Raw genomic sequence first — 19,618 nt, forward strand, 5'->3', positions numbered from 1 at the left:
AGTGGAGAATAGACAGTATACGTAATAAGTAAGTTATATAATATGTCACAAAGTGGTAAGTGCTCTGGAAAAAAAGGAAAAGTCAAATAGAATAAGGATGATCAATGAGAATGTTAAATGGAATGATCTGGATAAAGAAAGTCATATATTTGAGCAGAGACCTGAAGGAGGTTAGGGAATGATGAGCCATGCAGGTATCAGGGGAAAGATATTCAAGACAGAGGAGACACCCACTGTAAGGGTCGTAGAGTGGGAGCATGTGTTTGATAAACAGCAGACAACCCAGTGTGCCCGGAGTAGACTGTGCAAGGAGGAGAGTAATAGGAGATGAGGTCAGGGAGATAACAAGGAGTCAGTTTATGTGACCTTGAAACAACATGGACTTTTATTCTGAATGAAATGGGGGAGCAGTTTCAGGTTTTTGAGCAGATGAACAATGGGATCTGCCTTAGGTTTTGAAAGGATCTAAGTTAATAGACTGTAGAGGACCAGGAGTGAGGCAGGGAGACCATTTTGGCTGTTGCAGTGATCTTGGCGAGAGGCTAGAGTAGCAGCAGTGGAGGTGGTGAGAAGTGATCATAGTCTGAATGTATGTGTGATGTGAGAGTCAAGAAGGACTCCAGCGTTTTTGGCAAGAGCAACTGGGAGTATGGGATTGCTGCCATCTGAGATAGGAAAGGCTGTGGGTGGAGCAATTTTGGGGAGCAGTTTAGCACATGTGTGTTTGTGGTGGTCACTTGTTAATGCACTTATTTTCTTACTGCCCACCCTTTACTTACTAAGTTATGGCACAGCTTTTTCATAAGTGACCCTTCATTTGCTTATCCCAAGGATTCAGTGATCTGTTAAAAACAATCAGCTTTAGCGATGTATACTTTCCATACAATAGAATGCACCCCTTTTAATTGTATATATAGATTTGAGTTTTGACAAACGTATACATCCATGCCAACACTATCCACATTCGAGATAGAGTTTCAGTCACTGGCTCAGGCCGGGGGCTGTGCAGTCTCTGAAGATGACTGGAGCTGAGGCATCCACTTTCAAGCTCACTCACGTGACTGTTAGTAGGTGGCTTCACTTCCCTGTCATGTGTGCCTCTCCATAGAGAGAAAAAGAATGAAGTCACCCTGCTTTTTATGACCTGTTCTCCAGTTGTATCTTATTCTGTTCATTAGAAGGGAGTCACTAAGTCTAGCCCACACTCAGCAGGGAAGGAGGAGTATTTATTCATGTACATGGGTGTGAATACCAGGAGACTGGGATCATTGGGGCTATCTTAGAGGCTGGCTACCCCAATAATTCACTTTAATTTCGTGAATTCTGAAAATATTAGAATGTTAATAGGAAATGGAAGCTATGTATTTTCTTTGATTTGAAACACGGCTTTCTTAGAAGAGATTTAAAATAATATAGTATAATATAGCATACACTATATATACTATACTGATATGCTATAATGAAAAGAGCTGATTTAAGTCAAAAGATAACTGTAACTTTTTTACCAGTTAATGGGAACCAAAATGTCTGTCCTATTCATATACCTTATGACAGGATTAAATGAGGTACCAGAATATGTGAAAATGCTTTTAAAATTGTAAAGCACTATGTAAAATGAGGCTATCTGATGATTTTGTAGGGTGAAATTATGGATAATTTAATTATGGAGTTTCAGTGCTATCCTGTGCCTTAGGTAAGCTTCACTTGTAGCTGTACAGTTTTGGAATACCACATTTTTCCCAAGTGGTCCATCCTGGTGTATTATAAACCCAGATAGCGAAAATGTTTGTAATTCTTCCTTAATCTAAACTGCTTTTCTCTAATTTCAGTTTAAGAAGACAAAGGAAAGCAACCAATCAGAATTTAAGTTATTCTTAGTTAAATTTTTGTATGCCAAGCAAATTCCAATTCCTCTGATCTTTCCTCTTAAGACCCATTTTCAATTACTCTTTATTTCAAACAAATGCAAATGATTATGGTTCACCGTAAGTTATTAGTCTTGAATGGTCAGATTAATGGTTTTTCATGCATTCTGTATTTTGTAAAGCCTCATTGGGGTTTCAAGTTAATTATTGTATATGCTTACTACATGATCCTCGTTTTTGAGTAGAAAGATAAAGGGTATGAAAAATATTTTATAGGGGCGCCTGGGTGGCTCAGTCGGTTAAGCGTCCGACTTCAGCTCAGGTCACTATCTCGCGGTCCGTGAGTTCGAGCCCTGCGTCAGGCTCTGGGCTGATGGCTCAGAGCCTGGAGCCTGCTTCTGATTCTGTGTCTCCCTCTCTCTCTGACCCTCCCCGTTCATGCTCTGTCTCTCTCTGTCACAAAAATAAATAAACATTAAAAAAAAAAATTGAAAAAAAAAGAAAAGTATTTTATAAACTGAAAAAAAAAATGAACTTTACAGTGCTACTGTTTGTTTTCTATGGAAATTGAATATACTATCTAGTGTTACTACACTCACCCAATACAGTTGTTGTATTTCTATTTATAACTTCTGATTTTATTTGATAGTCAAATAACATTACTAGCAGACATTGAGAAGTAGTTATGAAGTATATGTCATTAGAGCAGATGCTTTAAGAAATTTTGGTTCTCTTTTTTCTCCTCTGAACTTTTGTACTTAAAACAAAAATCTTTTATCTTTCATTTTCATGAGCATAAGTAAAACAAAATTTAACAGCATTTGATTTAATGAATGAGGACAGATTCTTCTTTTAAATGCTTTTTCCAAAGTTCTGTGATTCTGCTGCTTCTGGAGTATTTTGCTTACTTGCCTGCAAGATCTTTGTCCCAAAATAAATATTGTGTCTGTTTATATACCATCCACAATTTGGCAGGGTTTAGAGGACTCCTTGATGTTAGCTTTGAGAAATCCCTATTCAAGCTCAACAAGTTCCTTCTCCTCCTCAGGCAGCCCAGTCACTCCAAATAAAAGATAGCTGTGGTAAAGCTTTGGAATGTGATTTTCCCCAAGAGAAATTGACACAACTTTTTCAACTAGTTTGTCAAATCCAGATTTTAAGTATGTATTTCTATTCAATTAAAACATGAAGTATATTTTCTAGCATTTAGTTATCAGGAATTTAGTGCATCGGAATAAGTAATCTGTTTTAAAGCTGACTTCCAGGGCACCTGAGTGGCTCAACTGGTTAAGCGTCTGACTTCTTCAGCTCAGGTCATGATCTCTCGGCTTGTGAGTTTGAGCCCCGCATCCAGCTCTGTGCTGACAGCTAAGAGCCTGGAGCCTGCTTCGGATTCTGTGTCTCCCCCTCTCTCTGCCCGTCCCATGCTCATGCTCTGTTTCTCTCTGTCTCTCAATAATAAATAAACGTTAAAAAATTCTTTTCTAAAAAGCTGACTTCCATGTAATTATTTTTATTATTTTATGTTTTTCATCATAAGTATACCCTTTAATCCCCATCATCTATTTCACCCATTCCCCTCACCCTCTCCCCTCTGATAACCATCAGTTTGTTTTCTATAGTTAAGAGTTTGTTTCTTGGTTTGTCTGGTTTTTTAAAGTATATTTTAAGCATACTATAATATTTTAATAACTGAATTATAAAATTTAGAATTGACAGCCTTATGCTTATATTTTTAAAGACAAGTTTTCATTTTAATAATTTTTAAATCTAGGAGAGTTGACTGACTTCATGCATAAACAAGATGGTTTAAAAATTAGGATGTCTGGGGCACCTGGGTGGCTCAGTCAGTTAAGCGTCCAAGTCTTCATTTCAGCTCAGGTCATGATCTCACAGTTTGTGGGATCGAGCCTCCCATCGAGTTCTGCACTGACAGTGTAGAGCCTGCTTGGGATTCTCTGCCTCTCTCTCTGACCCTTCCCCTCTCATGCTCTTTTTCTCTCTCTTTTTCTCTCAAAGTAAATAAATACATTTCAAAAAAAAAATTTAAATTTAGGATGTCCTAGTACCTTCCAGTTAGAGTTACAAATTAATTTGCATATATGGTAAATGTTCCTCCAGAGTATTTGAAGATTGTATATTCTCTTTCTCTTCTCTTGAATTGTATCATTTGCATGGATTTACCTTTAGTGTAAGGGTAAAATTTTAGTTGTGGCCTTATCTGAATTATATATTCCAAGTTAAAGAAGACAGTAGGTCTGAGGGGACCTCTGTAGGCTGCTACATCCTAATTTTTCTGCTCATTTTCTTTCATAATTTTTTTTTCAAATATTTCTATTTATGAGACAAAATTCACCTACCTTAAGTATACAATTCAGTAAAGAAATGTATACGGTCAGTGGTGTAACCACCACCACAATCAAGATGTAGAACATTTCCATAACCTCAAAAAGTTTCCTCATGTCCTTTTGCGGTCAATCCTCTCACCCCCTGGACCAGGCAATCACTGATCTGCTTTCTTTTACTATAGTTTTGTCTTTTCTAGAATTTCATATAAACGTAGTCACACAGTATATAGACTTTTGTGTCTAGCTGTCACTTAGCAACATGCTTTTGAAATTCATCCATGTTGTGTGTATAGTAGTAGTCCATTTCTTTTTATTACTGAGTAGTATTCCATTGTGTGGATATGCTACATTTTGTTTATCCAGTAATATTCGTCTGTGTGTGTGTGTGTGTACACACACACCACATCTTTTTTATCCATTCATCATCGATACACACACCACATCTTTATCCATTCATCAGTTGATTGACATTTGAGCTCTTTCCATACTTTGGCTATCACCAGTAGTGCTACTATAAACATTGGGGTGCATGTGCCCCTTCAAATCCGCATTTTTGTATCCTTTGGATAAATACCTAGTAGTGCAATTGCTGGGTCATAGGGTAGTTCTATTTTTAATATTTTGAGGAACCGCCATACTATTTTCCAAAGTGGCTGCACCAGTTGGCATTCCTACCAGCACTGCACAATGGTTCCTCTTTCTCCGTGTCCTCGCCAACATCTGTTGTTGCCTCAGTTGTTCATTTTAGTCATTCTGACAGGTGTGAGGTAGTATCTCATTGTGCTTTTGATTTGTATTTCATTGATGATGAGTGATGTTGAGCATCTTTTCATATGTCAGTTGGCCATTTGGATGTCTTTAGAAAAGTGTCTATTCATGTCTTTTGCCCATTTCTCCACTGGATTGTTTTTTGGGTATTGAATTTGATAAGTTCTTTATAGATTTTGGATACTAACCCTTTATCTGGTATGTCATTTGCAAATATCTTCTCCTATTTCTTCAGTTGCCTTTTAGTTTTGCTGATTGTTTTCTTTGCTGTGCAGAAGCTTTTTATCTTGATGAGGTTCCAATAGTTCATTTTTGCTTTTGTTTCCCTTGCCTGCCACATTTTTTTAAATGTGTGAGAACACTCATGAGTTGGGGTAGGAGCAGAGAGAGAGGAGTGAGAGAATCCTAAGCAGGCGGGGCTTGATCCCACAAACCTGTGAGATCATGACCTGAACTGAAATCAAGAGTTGGACTCTCAACTGACTCAGCTACCCAGGCACCCCTACACCACATCTTCTTTATCTGTTTGTCAATTGATGGACATTTCGGCCATTTCCATAATTTGGCTATTGTAGGTAATGCTGCTATAAACATCAGAGTTCATGTACTCCTTTGAATTAATATTTTTGTGTTATTTGGGTAAATACCTAGTAGTGAAATTGCTGGATCTTAGGGTAGTTCTATTTTTAACTTTTTGAAAAACCTCAGTACTATTTTCCAGAGTGACTACATGAGTTTGCATTCCCACCAACAGTGCAAGAGGGTTCACCTTTCTCCACATCCTCACCAATACTTGTTGTTTCTTGTGTTTATTTTATTTTATTTTTTAATGTTTATTCAGTTTTTTGAGAGAGAGTGTGTGCACGTGCGTGCAAGCAGGGGAGAGACAGAGAAAGAGGGAGGGAGACACCAAATCCAAAGCTGGCTCCAGGCTTTGAACTGTCAGCCCAAAGCCTGATGCCAGGCTGGAACTCACAGACCTTGAGATAATGACCTGAGCTGAAGTTGGACCCAGGTGCCCCATTGTGTTGTTGGTTTTAGCAGAGGGGAGGTGGATGGGGGGGGATTGGTTAAATTGGTGATGGGGATTAAGGAGGGCATTTGTTGTGATGAGAACCGGGTATTTTATGGAAGTGTTGAATCATATTGTACAACTGAAAGTAATAACACACTGTATGCTAACAAACTGAAATTAAAATTAAAACTTAAAAAAAAAAAAAAAAGAATTATGGGGCACCTGGATGGCTCAGTCAGTTAAGGGTCTGACTCTTGATTTTGGCTCAGGTCATGATCTCACAGTTCATGAGATCGAGCTCTGCGCTGATGATGCAGAGCCTGCTTGGGATTCTCTCTCTCTCTGTATCCCTTCAGTTCTCTCTCTCTCTCTCTCTCTCTCTCTCTCTCTCTCTCTCAAAATAAATAAATAAACTTAAAGTACCAGGAGCTGTTTTAATTGATACATAAATAACATACACTGATACTTGCATAATTTCCATTTTACTGGTTAATAAACATTTGTAAGTTTTAATACTTGTAGCTTGAGCAAGCTCAGAGACTTTTTATTTCTTTGATAACACTTCTCAGATACTTAGTTTTCTACAGAGGATTAGAAGCCATAGCCTGGCTAACAAGTTCTTCATGTTATAGACTGTGCTATGGTAAGGAGTTTAATTAATGTTACTTTCTTTTATGAAAGTATACAATATGAACAGTTGGAAATTATTATCCATCATAAACTTTTCACTTTGAAAATTGATATGTACTTAGGAACCAAGAATTTAAAATAACACTTAAAATGTGCCTTCTGGTAGTGTAACTGTGCTTTTAGGACTCATACTGTCCTATACTGTGTGTCCTGAGAAGGAGAGGGCCAAGTCTGGGAATGTTTGCCAGGTTGTTTTTGTGGATGAAAACCTTTCTTCCACAAATACAACCAATACGGAGCCCTTTTGTGTTTTAAAATTTCAGATGTTAAATAAATAAATAAATAAAATTTCAGATGTAAAGTCAGGTTGATCTTCAGATTAAAACAAAAGGATAGCTCAGAACATGTGACTTCAACATTTCCATTAGGAAAATATAGGTGTTTTTCAAGCAAACAAAATATTCTACACATATTAAACCGTAATTTTTAATAAATGTCTGGCCTCACTTACAAAATATTGCTTTAAAAATAATGGCCCTTTGAGGTGCCTGGGTGGCTCAGTCGGTTGAGCGTCCAACTTTGGCTTGGGTCATGATCTCACGGTTCGTGAGTTCGAGCCCCACATCGGTCTCTGTGCTGACAGCTCAGAGCCTGGAGCCTGCTTCAGATTCCGTGTCTCCCTCTCTCTCTGCCCCTCCCCTGCTTATACTCTGTTTCTCTCTCACTCTCTCTCTCTCAAAAATAAATAAACATTAAAATTTTTTTTAAAAAATCAATGGCCCTTTGGGAGAACCCTCCGCATTTTTTGAGGGTATTGCTTATTCATGGCAGCCTTTCAGTCCTTGCTGTTCCTTTGCTATCCAGAACATTTCTGGGCCATTTTTAAAAATTGAAGTAAAACGCACATAACAAAATTTGCCATCTTACCCATTTTAAAGTATACGATTCATTGGTTTTTAATATATTCGTCACATGCATCCTTCCCCACCATCTAATTCTGGAATATTTTCAGAACTTGAGACCATTTTAAATACGTTTTGAAAATCTGTAGACCAGTTTTATGGTGATCATTGCCAAGCCCTGTGGTAGACAATTTACATTATCATGGATTCTCTGAAACCTGCACTATGTAGTGAAGTCTTCTGTTGGATTTTAGAACACATTTGGTGATAGCTAGGTTTTACAGCTAAGGAGCCTGGGGCCCAGAGAGGTCAGAAAAATCTTCAGAAATCATGTAATCTACTTCCTAGGGAGAGCCAGGATCCAGACTCAAGTTTTGTTTTGTTTTGTTTTCCCCAGAATCTGTGTTGTTTGCAACACACCACACTGTTGCTAATAAATAATCATTAGGTAAGTTGCCAGGAATTCCACATACCACCTCATATTATTTTAGCCTACTAAGTTACTCTTTCCATTACACTGGATAATCACTGATATTTTAATGTGGCCTTTTTACATCTCATTTTGATGTCTTCAAAACAACCTTATCCCTCATCTTTTTCTTTTTAACCTTTTAACTTTACTTGACTTGTTTTTCTAACTTGTAGGGCAAGTGATGTTCAATATGACAATTGAGCTGCTAGATAACTGCACATAATTCTTCCATGTTAATAGTATGTTAATAATAATAATGTTAGTAAAAGTAGTTCTGATGTTTTAAAAAGTAATTGTCACAGAGTTGACCGGGGAATGGGCTACAGTAAACAGCATCTACCTCTTTTATTACTTTTTTTTCCTAAGAAGCAAATAATTCTGTCATTTAATTTTAGAAGGTTTTCACTTGAAATTGTACCTCTTTAGTACAGTTCAAGACTGTCTTAAACATGCATTGTTTACTTTGAATCATAGAATGAAGATAGCAGAACTAGTAAGATATTTTGGGGTGGGGGGAAGTATTCATATATATTCTGTAGTCATATAAAGAGTTCATAATATTAACTGTTGTAAATGCTGTGGAGTTAAGCATTAAATTGACTGTCCACCCTCTTATTTATTCTTTAGGAAAATTGTCTGTTTTCACACTTCCTGAAATACTTTGAAAACATTAATAATGCAGTTCATTAATGCCACTGTGGTTTAAGTGAATATATAGAGTTAGGAGTTCTGAGTGCCAACTTCTGCCTCCTAACTAACTTTGCAACCTTCTGCAAATGAATTATTTAATATCTCTCACTTTTATGTATGTATGTGTGTAATCTCTGCACTCAGTGTGGGGCTCAAACTCATAACCCCAAGATCAAGAGTCACATGCTCTACTGAGCTAGCCAGACACACCAATATCTCTCACTTTTAATTTCTTTGTTTTAAAATTTTACCTGTTGGATGGTTATAAAGGTCAGATAGGACTTGGAAAAGTTTTGAAAGCTGTAGAGAATTTATATGAACTTAAGGTGGCAACTTGAGTGAAAAAGTGTTAGGAAAAGAGAATTAAGAAATGAAGGAAGGTATATAGAGCTGTTTGGGACTGGGGTGAGGATTTCTTTAAGTAAAGTGAGTTCAAAGTAGAGGCATGGAGGCGCACCTGGGTGGCTCTGTCGATTGACCATCCAACTCTTTTTTTTTTTTCCAAAAATTTTTTAATGTTTTTATTTTATTTTTGAGAGAGAGAGAGAGACAGACAGACAGACAGTGTGAGCAGGGGAAGGGCAGGGAGAGAGGGAGACACAGAATCTGAAGCAGGCTCCAGGCTCCAAGCTGACAGCACAGAACCTGACGCGGGGCTAGAACTCACGAACCGTGAGATCATGATCTGAGCTGATGGCGTTGCTTAACCACCTGAGCCACCCAGGTGCCCCTGACCATCCAACTCTTGATTTCAGCTGAGGTCATGATCCCAGGGTCATGGGAGTCGCCCCCATGCTGAGCCTGGAGCCTGCTTGGGATTCTCTCTCTCCTTCTGTTCCTCTCCCCTGTCACTCGTGTGCACATGCATACGTGCTTTTTCTCTCTCAAAATGAAGGAAAAGAAAAAAACAAAGTAGAGGCATGGAGTTGCAGAGTCTAGAAATAGCATTCGTGGTCTTAGCAGTGTTCAAGTTTTTGGTGGTTTGTGATGCTTAGGCTAATGTTACTTTTTTATGCAGTAAGAAAGCAGGTATTTTAAATATATACCTCCATGAAGAAAAAAATTATGTAAGAATATAATCATATTATAAATTTCTAAGTTTTAGATTAGACATGTTTTCTCCTTAATCTCAGAGTATGAGTATTATTGGGATGTAAGAATCTTTTCAGATTGCTCACCAAAAGGAATGGCTTTTCCAGACGTTGGACCATCAGTGTTTCTAGGTGGAACATTCTTCTGAAAAATGACGTTTAGAGGAAGTTTTCAACACTTGACATTAACTTTGTGTGGCATGGTACAATAAAACCAGTGTAATGTTTCAGCATGCTTTTTCTGCTGTAGAGTTTACTGCAGTGTGATTTTTAAGTACCGTAAAATACCTTACAAGAGGTTCCAAAAAAACTAGTGGGCTAGTTCTACATATAATTCTATATAGTTTTTTAAATATGTTCATTAATGCATTTTTCCCTTAAATGCCAGTCATCTTTGCATTTGTTAAGTTTATCTTACAAATAAAAGAGTGGATAAAAATGTATGTACAGTTTTAGAAATAACAAAACGAGTGTCCATGTACTTGTTACTAAAGATAACAGTATATCTACACTAGAACTGTGATGTCTAGCATGGTAGCCACTGGCCACATGTGACTATTGAGCACTTGAAATGTGATTGGTCTGATTGACATTTGCTATTTGTGAAAGAGTACACACTGGATTTTGAAAACTTGGTACAAAAAAAAGAATGTAAGATTTCTCAATTTTTATATTATGTATTGAAATAATGTTTTAGATACATTTGGTTAAATAACAGTATTATAATTAATTTCGCCTGTTTCTTTTTAATTTTTTTTTTTAATGTTTATTTTTGAGACAGAGAGAGACAGAACATAAACGGGGGAGGGTCAGAGAGAGAGGGAGACACAGAATGTGAAACAGGCTCCAGGCTCTGAGCAGTCAGCACTGAGCCCGACGCGGGGCTTGAACTCACAGACCGCGAGATCATGACCTGAGCCGAAGTCGGACGCTTAACCGACTGAGCCACCCAGGCGCCCCTCTTTTTAATTTTTTGAATATGTCCTAGAAAGTTTACATTTACCTCTGTGACTTGCATTTGTGGTTCCCGCTATATTTCTATTGGACACTGATGCCTTAGAAAACTCCACAGTCCTCTACCCCTCTTCACAAAAACAAAACAAAAACAACACAAAAAACAACCCACTATCCTGACTGATATATTTATTCCCTTGCTTTCCTTTGTCATTTTATTCTTATGCACATGTTTCTAGACAATGCATTGTTTAGTTTTGAAACTGAACATAGCAAGCACAGACTTCATGGCAGTATCAGTGAAAGACTGTAATGTAGTTTTTAACGTGAAAGCTCCTAGGAGATAAGCTGAACAGAGTCTCAGAGTCAAGTCTGGATTTTCAGCTTCTTTGCAAATTTGAAAAGCCCGTCTGGGGAAGTTTGTGAGCAGAGTCATGAGTAGATTGTAGAAAACCTAAGGCTCACACTGGAATTGGGATGTGTGCATAATGTGAGCCAATGTTCACAGCATGCTAGAGATCCGGAGGAAATAATGGTCAGAGGGAGTGGGCTACTCTGTATTTTCTGATTCTGTTTTTTGATTCTACCTCCTTTTCACAGGAGTTTCTCCATAAATCTTTTCATTTTATAAAACTGAAACTGTAAACCCATTAAATAATAACTTCCCATTCTTCTTTCCCCAAGCCCTTGGCATCCACCATTCTTTTTTTTTTTTTTTTAAGTTTTATTTATTTATTTTGAGAGAGAGAGAGCGAGCAAGCGCATGAGCAGGGGAGATGTGGAGAGAGGGAGAGAGAGAATCCCAAGCAGGCTCCACACCGTCCACGCAGAGCCCAACACGGGGTTTGGATTCACAAACTGAGATCTTGACCTGAGCCGAAAACGAGTCAGATGCTTAACTGACTGAGCCCCCCAGGCACCCCTGGCATCTACCATTCTACTTTTTATGATATTGACTAAGTACCTCATGTAAGTGAAATCATATAGTATTTGTCTTTTTATTACTGGCTTATTTCACTTAGTATAATGTTCTGAAGATTCATCCATCATGTAGCATATTGTAAAATTTTCTTAAAAGGCTCAATAATACTACTTTGTATGTTTTATACCACATTTTGCTTATCCATTCATTTGTCAGTGGACACTTGGATGGTTTCCATGTTTTAGATGTTGTGAATTATGCTGCAATGAACATAAATATACATATATGTCTTTGAGATCCTTGCTTTCAGTTCTTCTGAATGTTTACCCAGAATTGGAATTGCTGGATCATAATTTTAAAAAATGTTTTTTTAATGTTTATTTTTGAGAGAGAGAGAGAGACAGAGCGTGAGCAGGGGAGAGGCAGAGAGGGAGAAGGAGACACAGAATCCGAAGCAGGCTCCAGGCTCTGAGGTGTCAGCACAGAGCCCTGACACAAGGCTCGAACGCATGAACCATGAGATCATGACCCGAGCTGAAGTTGGATGCCTAACCAACTGTGCCACCCAGGTGCACCTCTGGATAATAATTTTTTTTTTTAATTTTTTTTTTTTAACGTTTATTTATTTTTGAGACAGAGAGAGACCGAGCACGAACGGGGGAGGGTCAGAGAGAGGGAGACACAGAATCTGAAACAGGCTCCAGGCCCTGAGCTGTCAGCACAGAACCCGACGCGGGGCTCGAACTCACGGACCATGAGATCATGACCCGAGCCGAAGTCGGCCGCTCAACCGACTGAGCCACCCAGGCGCCCCATGGATCATAATTTTTTGAGGAACCACCATACTGTTTTCCACCGCAGATGAATGTTCTTTCTGTGTTCCCACCAGCACTGCACCAGGGTTCCAGTTTCTCATTCTTAACCAACACGTGCTTTCTATTTTTGTGACAGTAACCATGCTAATGTGGGGTAGTATCTGTCATTATAGTTTTGATTTGTGTTTCCCTAATGATTAGTGATGTTGAGCATCTTTTCATGTACTGATTGGCTATTTGTGTATCTTCAGAGAAATGCCTGTTCAGGTTCTTTGCCCATTTTTTAATTGAATTTTTTGTTGTTGAGTTTTAGGAATTCTCTATATTAATTTTGGATATGAATCCCTTAACATATATATCTTTTGCACATACTTTCTTCCATTCTGTGGGTTGCCTTTTTACTCTGTTGATAGTGTCTTTAGATGCACAAAAGTTTTTAATGTTCATTGAGTCCTGTCTGTGTTTTTTTTGTTATCTGTGTCTTTGGTGTCATCTGCAAGAAATCATTGTCAGATCCAGTGTCATGAAGCTTTTATGCTATGTTTACTTCTAAAAGTTTTATAATTTCAGGTCTTACATTTAAGGGTTTGATCTGTTTTGAGTTAGTTTTTGTATATAGTGTTAGGTAAGGGTCCAGCTTCATTCTTTGCATGTGGATATCCATTTTCCCAGCACCGTTTGTTGAAAAAGACTGTTCTTTCCCTGTTGGATGGTCTTGACACTCTTGTCAGAGATCATCTGACCATATACAAGATGGTTTATTCCTTGGCTTTCTATTCTATTCCATCAGTCTGTATGTTTGTCTTTGTGTCAGAACTATACTTTTTTTGATTATACTGTAGCTTTGTAGTAAATTTTGAAATCAGGAACTATGAGTCCTCACATTTTTTTCTTTTTCAAGATTGTTTTGGCTATCCATGGTCCCTTGAGATTCCATGTAAATTTTAAGATGGGTTTTTCTATTTGGTTAACGCCTGCATTTATTGAATATGTACACACATACAATCTCAGTTCCAGGTACATTCTGAATTAAACTGTATTATGATTTCTCTTTTGAATTATAAGGAGTAGATGGTAAATTAAATTAAATCACTACAGAAGAAGCTATTTTTTACAGTTACATCCAACCCAATTATGATTCAGAGGCAAGTGAAATTGAATGACTGTCTTAGTGATTATCCAACAGGTAAGCAGTTGACTGCATTTATGAACAGGGAGGAGCATGTGGCTAAAAGAAGATGAGTCAGAACCGAGTATCTTCCAAAGGAATCTGTTAAATAGACTACAGAAACAATTGAAATTAAAAGGCAGGGTACATACTTCATTAGCAGAATATCTTGTTTTCCTTGGTGTCTGTGCCATCCTGGTATTACTGCATATCTGTTGATTCATTGGTGAGAACATTTGTTCAGTTCTCTCAAAAAAAAAAAAAAAAAAAGGCTTTTTTCCCTTGGAAAGAAATCGCTGTGTAAAACATTGGTGGTAATGTGCATGCACGCAGTCAGTATGTTTGTGGTGCTCTATGTGTCTCATGTTTTATGAATGTTTATGTCTTAACTAATTTTTACTCTCACCTGTGAAAGAGGTATTATTTAGCTCTGATTTTATATGTAAGGAATCTAAGGCTTATTAGCAAACTTAAATTTGTCTCAGACACACTGATAAAGCTAGAATTTAAATCCAGGTTTTATCTGATTCCAAAGCACATTTTATCACTCTTCCTATTATAGTGATAATATTCCTTTTCTTTTACCAATATTTACAGTTGGACCCCCTCGATGGCTCAGTGTGTAGAGCTTGTGCCTCTTTGTTTTTGTTTTTGTTTTGTTTTTTATGCTTGTTTATTTTTGAGAGAGAGAGTGCTCGAGCCCATGAGCGGGGGAGGGCAAAGACAGGGAGAAAAAATCTCAAGCAGGCTCCACACTGTCAGCTCAGAGCCTGACATCACGCTCAAACTCACAAACTGAGATCATGACCTGAGCCGAAATCAAGAAATAAAGAGTTGGACACTCAACCAACTGAGCCACCCAGGCACCCCTGTAGAGCACATGCTTCTTGATCTCGGGGTCATGAGTGCAAGCCCCACATTGGGCATAGAGCTTACTTAAAAAATAAATACATTAATTCATTAAAAATAAATAAAAATAATTACAGTTGATTTTCATTATATGGTAGTTATCTTCTATAGTGGCTGCAGACACTGAATTAATACTAAACAGCTGCTTGCCGGGATGTTACAGAGTTAGGTTCCGGCAAGCCCCGGGTCATAACATTTTCCTCGATCAATACATAAACTTGTTTTATGTGTGTTTCTGTTTAAGGAAAACTTGTTTAATATATATTGTTTATTCATTAACACTGAACAATGGTAAAATGTTAGGCATCTAGGTCACTTATAATCTTTTGCCATTTTGAAAAAAAAAAAAACCTTACAGGTGAACATCCTTATAATCAAATATTTTGTGTACATCTTTGATTAAACTTTAGGATATAGTCATAGGGCATGACATTATTTGATCAAAGGAAAATTCACACTGCTAAAAAAAAATGCCTTCCCAAAATTGTTAACCAGTTTATACTCCTGACAATATAGTAGAACCTGGTTTCTCGTCTTGTAGACTTGAAGTTCTTTCTTATTTTTTACATTTGTTTAGAAATAGATACAGTTATCTTGTTTTAATTTCATAGATTTGGTTATCGTTAGTGAATTTTTTTCAGGTCTTTGGCCATTTTATTTATTTTCTTTTAAACTTATTTTTTTCATATGGTTAGCCATTTTTCCTATTTCCACTAGTTAAATAAAATATCCTTTTACCATTGATTTGAAATGTTGCCTTTTTCATTTATTAAATACTTGGTTTCATTTCTGATTTTTTCTTTATTCTAGTAAGTTTCTTCTGACTTCCGTAGCACTGGTACCTATGTACTGGTTGCATTGTTACATATTTTAATATCTGAAAGGGCAGAAAAATACTTTCTAATATTTTCTTGGATAGTCTGATTCTTTTTTATGAACTATAGACTTCTCAAATTCCAGAAAACATTATTTTGAGATTTCATTGGAATTTTGTTAGAATAAGGATTACTTTGGGATAAATTGGCATTTGTAGTCTTATCATTAGAGAATATCACACCTCACCAGTTATTAAAATCATTTTCTTTGTTTCAGAAATTAGCTATTTTCTTTTTATAAAGTCTACATGTTCCTTCTTAAATTCACTCTTAGTAGTTGATACTTTTATTGATATTTTAAAATAAGGTGTTTTTTTTCCATCTTATTTTCTAAAGAGTTACTATTGTAATATAGGAAAGTTGTTGGTTTTTGCATATTATTTTTATCAGCAGCCACTTTATTTTTTTTTTTTTTAATTAATTTATTTATTTTGAGAGAGACAGAGACAGCACGAGTTGGGGAGAGGCAGAGAGAGAGAGAGAAGAGAGAATCCCAAGCAGGCTCTGAGCCTCCAGCACAAGGCCCAGCGCGGGGCTTCAACTCAGGAAACCTCAAGATCATGACCTGAGCTGAAACCAAGAGTCGGATGCTTAACTGGCTGAGCCACCCAGGTGCCCCATCCAGCCACTTTATTGAATTCATTAATTCACTTGGTTTTTTAGTTGAATATTCTGGATTTTTCAGGTAGATAATCTTCAGTCTTATTTATGTACAAGTTTGCTAGAACTGTAGTCTTTCTAAATTTTTATTTATTTATTTATTTATTTATTTATTTATTTATTTAGAGAGCACAAGCAGGAGAAAGGGGCAGAGAGAGAGAATCTTTAAGCAAACTCCATGTGGAGCCTGATGAGGGGGCTTGATCCGAAGACCCTGGGATCATGACCTGAGCCAAAATCAAGAGTTAGCTCAACCTTCTGAGCCACCCAGGTGCCCCAGAACTGTAGTCTGGGAACATTGGAAAGCTGAGTTTTACTATCATTGGTACATTCCGTTAACCTTAAGAGTTAAGTGAGTCCTACTTAATGTAAGGGGTGAATTCAGTTTTGATTCTTACAGTTCTTTATTTATGTAGTCAGCTCTTCCTCCTTAAAGACTTTAAGTTGACTGGTGTTGGAATCTTTTTTGGATGGTAGGATGTACATCTTTTTTAAATGCCTGGTATATTCACACTGCCCTGGATAATCATACCCTGCACAAAATGATAGGTAGTAAACGTTTGTTGAATAGGTGGATCTTTTCATATTGAAATTAGAGAGAAGCTACAAGAAACCATTTCTAATTCCAGCTCTGTTTCTGCTCTTCTATTAATCATTGTTTAAATATTTACTGAATACCTAAGGGGCTGATCATTCCCTCTTACTATTTTCTCTAATAACTCCATTTCTAGATTTTAGTTAACAAGTGTTTTAAGTTCTAGCAGTTTATTATAGAGAAGTGAACTATTCTTTCTGATTGAAATGGTTTTTTTGACAATAAAGTTTTCTCTTTGTTTTTGGCAATAGCTTTGACACTTAGTTTCTGTCTCTAGATGTATCTTTTTCTATTTTCTCTTTTTCTTTTTTTTTTTTTTTCTTTGAGAGAGAGAGAGCACTAGTGAGCAAGGGGCAGAGAGGGAGAGAGAGAATCCCACAAGGGGCAGAGAGAGAGAGAGAGAGAGAAGTGGGCCTCAACCAGGGCTCCTGTTTTACCCAAAGTGGGGCTTGAGCTCACCTGATACGGGGCTCAAGCTCACCCAGTGTGGGGAGTTTCTGTTTATATTGATTTTGTGGCTTAGTACTGGTGTGGTGGGAGTCTTCTTTGCAAATCTACCGTTTTTCTATTTTAATTATCTTGAAATTATTTTCTTTAGAACTTCTCAGAAGAGACCACTCTTTCTGCTGTCCTGTTGTACCCTCAATTTCTATTCTTAGTGCAGCTACCCAGGAGCTAGAAACACTAAATAAACTTCTATAAATATATAGTATTTTAGAAGGGCAATTGAGGATGCCACTGCTTATTCCAAATTTAGATATTCTCAGAATAAGTAGAGTCCAGACTCTCAGAGATAGCACTGTTTGTACAGGTTGATAAATGAGAAGTTGACTAGGTTCTCTTATATGTCTCTTATGTCTTTCCTTTGACATTTATGTGGCAAAACACAGAATAACTCATTTTTAGCCATTTAGGAAGTTTGGTCAATTTAAGTGAAGACTTTATCATCTTTCTGGCTCTCTGCTACAAAGATCTTGGTGCCTATGAGGGAAGAGGAAGAATGAAGTTTTTACTGTCATGATTGAATCTTTTTGCCTTGTACAGTCTTGAGAATGTGGTGAAAGTAGTGAACTCACAAAAAAAAAATGCACATGGTCTCAGTCAAACACACACATTTTTACATAGAATTTCAAGGTGTTTCTGGTCTTTTTGAAACTTCCATAAACCCAAACTCCTGTAGGTTCTCTGAACTCCAGACTAAGAACTCCTACCTTAAATAAAAGCAATCCTAAAAGTTATGAGTGACCTAAGATCCTGTAAGATAATACTTAGGTATCTAATGCATCCAACAAAGGGGAAATTTTTCCGTGGGGTCCTATAACTTAACCTTTAACCACTAGGTTCCTTATGTGTTTTTCTTTCTCTTCACTGGCTGTTTATAGCTTGCTCTGATGGGTTCTTTTCTTTTATCCAGCACCTAGACATTGGATGTCCTCAGAGTTCTTCTGGCCCCCTTTCTTTTCTCCTTCTACTTATTGCTTGGCCAATATCTGCCTCTCCCTTGGATTTAAATACCACTGTATTGTTGATGGCTGCTAGATTTATATCACCGACCCATATCTTCTCAGTGCTAGTATCCGATATGCAACTGCAAAGTTATTATAAGTATTTTTATAATTGTTTTATTGAGATAAAATTCATATACCATAAAATTCATGCTTTAAGAATGTACAATTCAGGGATTTTTAGTATATTCGCAGAATTATGCAACCATTACCACTGTCTAATTCCAAAACATTTTCATCATCCAGAAAGAAACCCTGTACCTATTAGCAATTACTTATCCCTCCCCCCACTTCCCTCGCCATCAGCCCCTGGCAACCACTAATCTCCTTTCTGTCTCTCTCTGTAATTGCACATTTGTATGTGCCAATGTATATTCACATCTCAAATAAATGGATTCATGTAATATGTGGCCCTTTTCTGATTTCTTTCACTTAGCATAATGTTTTCAAAATTGAACAGGGGCGCCTGGGTGGCTCAGTCGGTTAAGCGTCCGACTTCGGCTCGGGTCATGATCTCACGGTCCGTGAGTTCGAGCCCCGCGTCGGGTTCTGTGCTGACAGCTCAGAGCCTGGAGCCTGTTTCAGATTCTGTGTCTCCCTCTCTCTCTGACCCTCCCCCATTCATGCTCTGTCTCTCTCTGTCTCAAAAGTAAATGTTAAAAAAAAATATATATATTTATTTATTTATTTTTTAAATTGAATATTGTAGCATGGGGCACCTGGGTGGTTCAGTCAGTTAGGTGGCCGACTTTGGCTCAGGTCATGATCTTGCGGTCCGTGAGTTCGAGCCTGCATCAGGCTCTGTGCTGACAGCTAGAGCCTGGAGCCTGCTTTGGATTCTGTGACTCCCTCTCTGTCTGCCCCTCTCCCACTCATGCTCTGTCTCTCTTGCTCTCAAAACTAAATAAACATAAAAAAAAATTTTTTTTTAAAACAATATTGTAGCATGTATCAATACTTTATTCCTTTTTGTGGGTGAATTGTATCCCAGTATGTGGATAATGCCAAGCTGACAGTGCATACCTGTTTTTGCTGAAGCTCTTCTGCTACAGTGATGTGGTATTTAAAGCTACAGAAGGTGACAGTAAGGTCATATTATGCATAATTTGGATTGAATGTAATGTCACACCTGATATTTAGAGATTGATTTTATTGAAAATTACATAATACTATTACCTTATTTCCAGAAGAATACAATGTGAGGCTGTAGTCATTTTGAACTTTCTGTGAAGTCTCACATTCCCTGCTACAGTATACTTTTGGAAAAATAAGCAGGCTATTTTGTTGTTTCTGTGTGTGATTAGCTGAATCTGTTTAATACTTTTTTTAAAAGTTTATTTATTTAATCTCTATACCCAACATGGGGCTTGAACTCATGACCCCAAAATCAAGAATACATGCTTTTCCAACTGAGCCAACCAGGCACCCCTGAAT

General features: G+C 37.3%; 1 protein-coding gene across 2 annotated transcripts in view; it reads left to right on the forward strand.

Moving 5' to 3' along the window:
- CBFB (core-binding factor subunit beta) overlaps positions 1-19,618 on the forward strand; it is a 55,920-nt gene that overhangs the window by 8,255 nt on the left and 28,047 nt on the right. The window lies entirely within an intron of this gene.

Source organism: Panthera onca, chromosome E2, assembly GCF_046562875.1.
Source record: "Panthera onca isolate mPanOnc1 chromosome E2, mPanOnc1 haplotype 2, whole genome shotgun sequence".
Lineage (NCBI taxonomy): Eukaryota > Metazoa > Chordata > Mammalia > Carnivora > Felidae > Panthera > Panthera onca.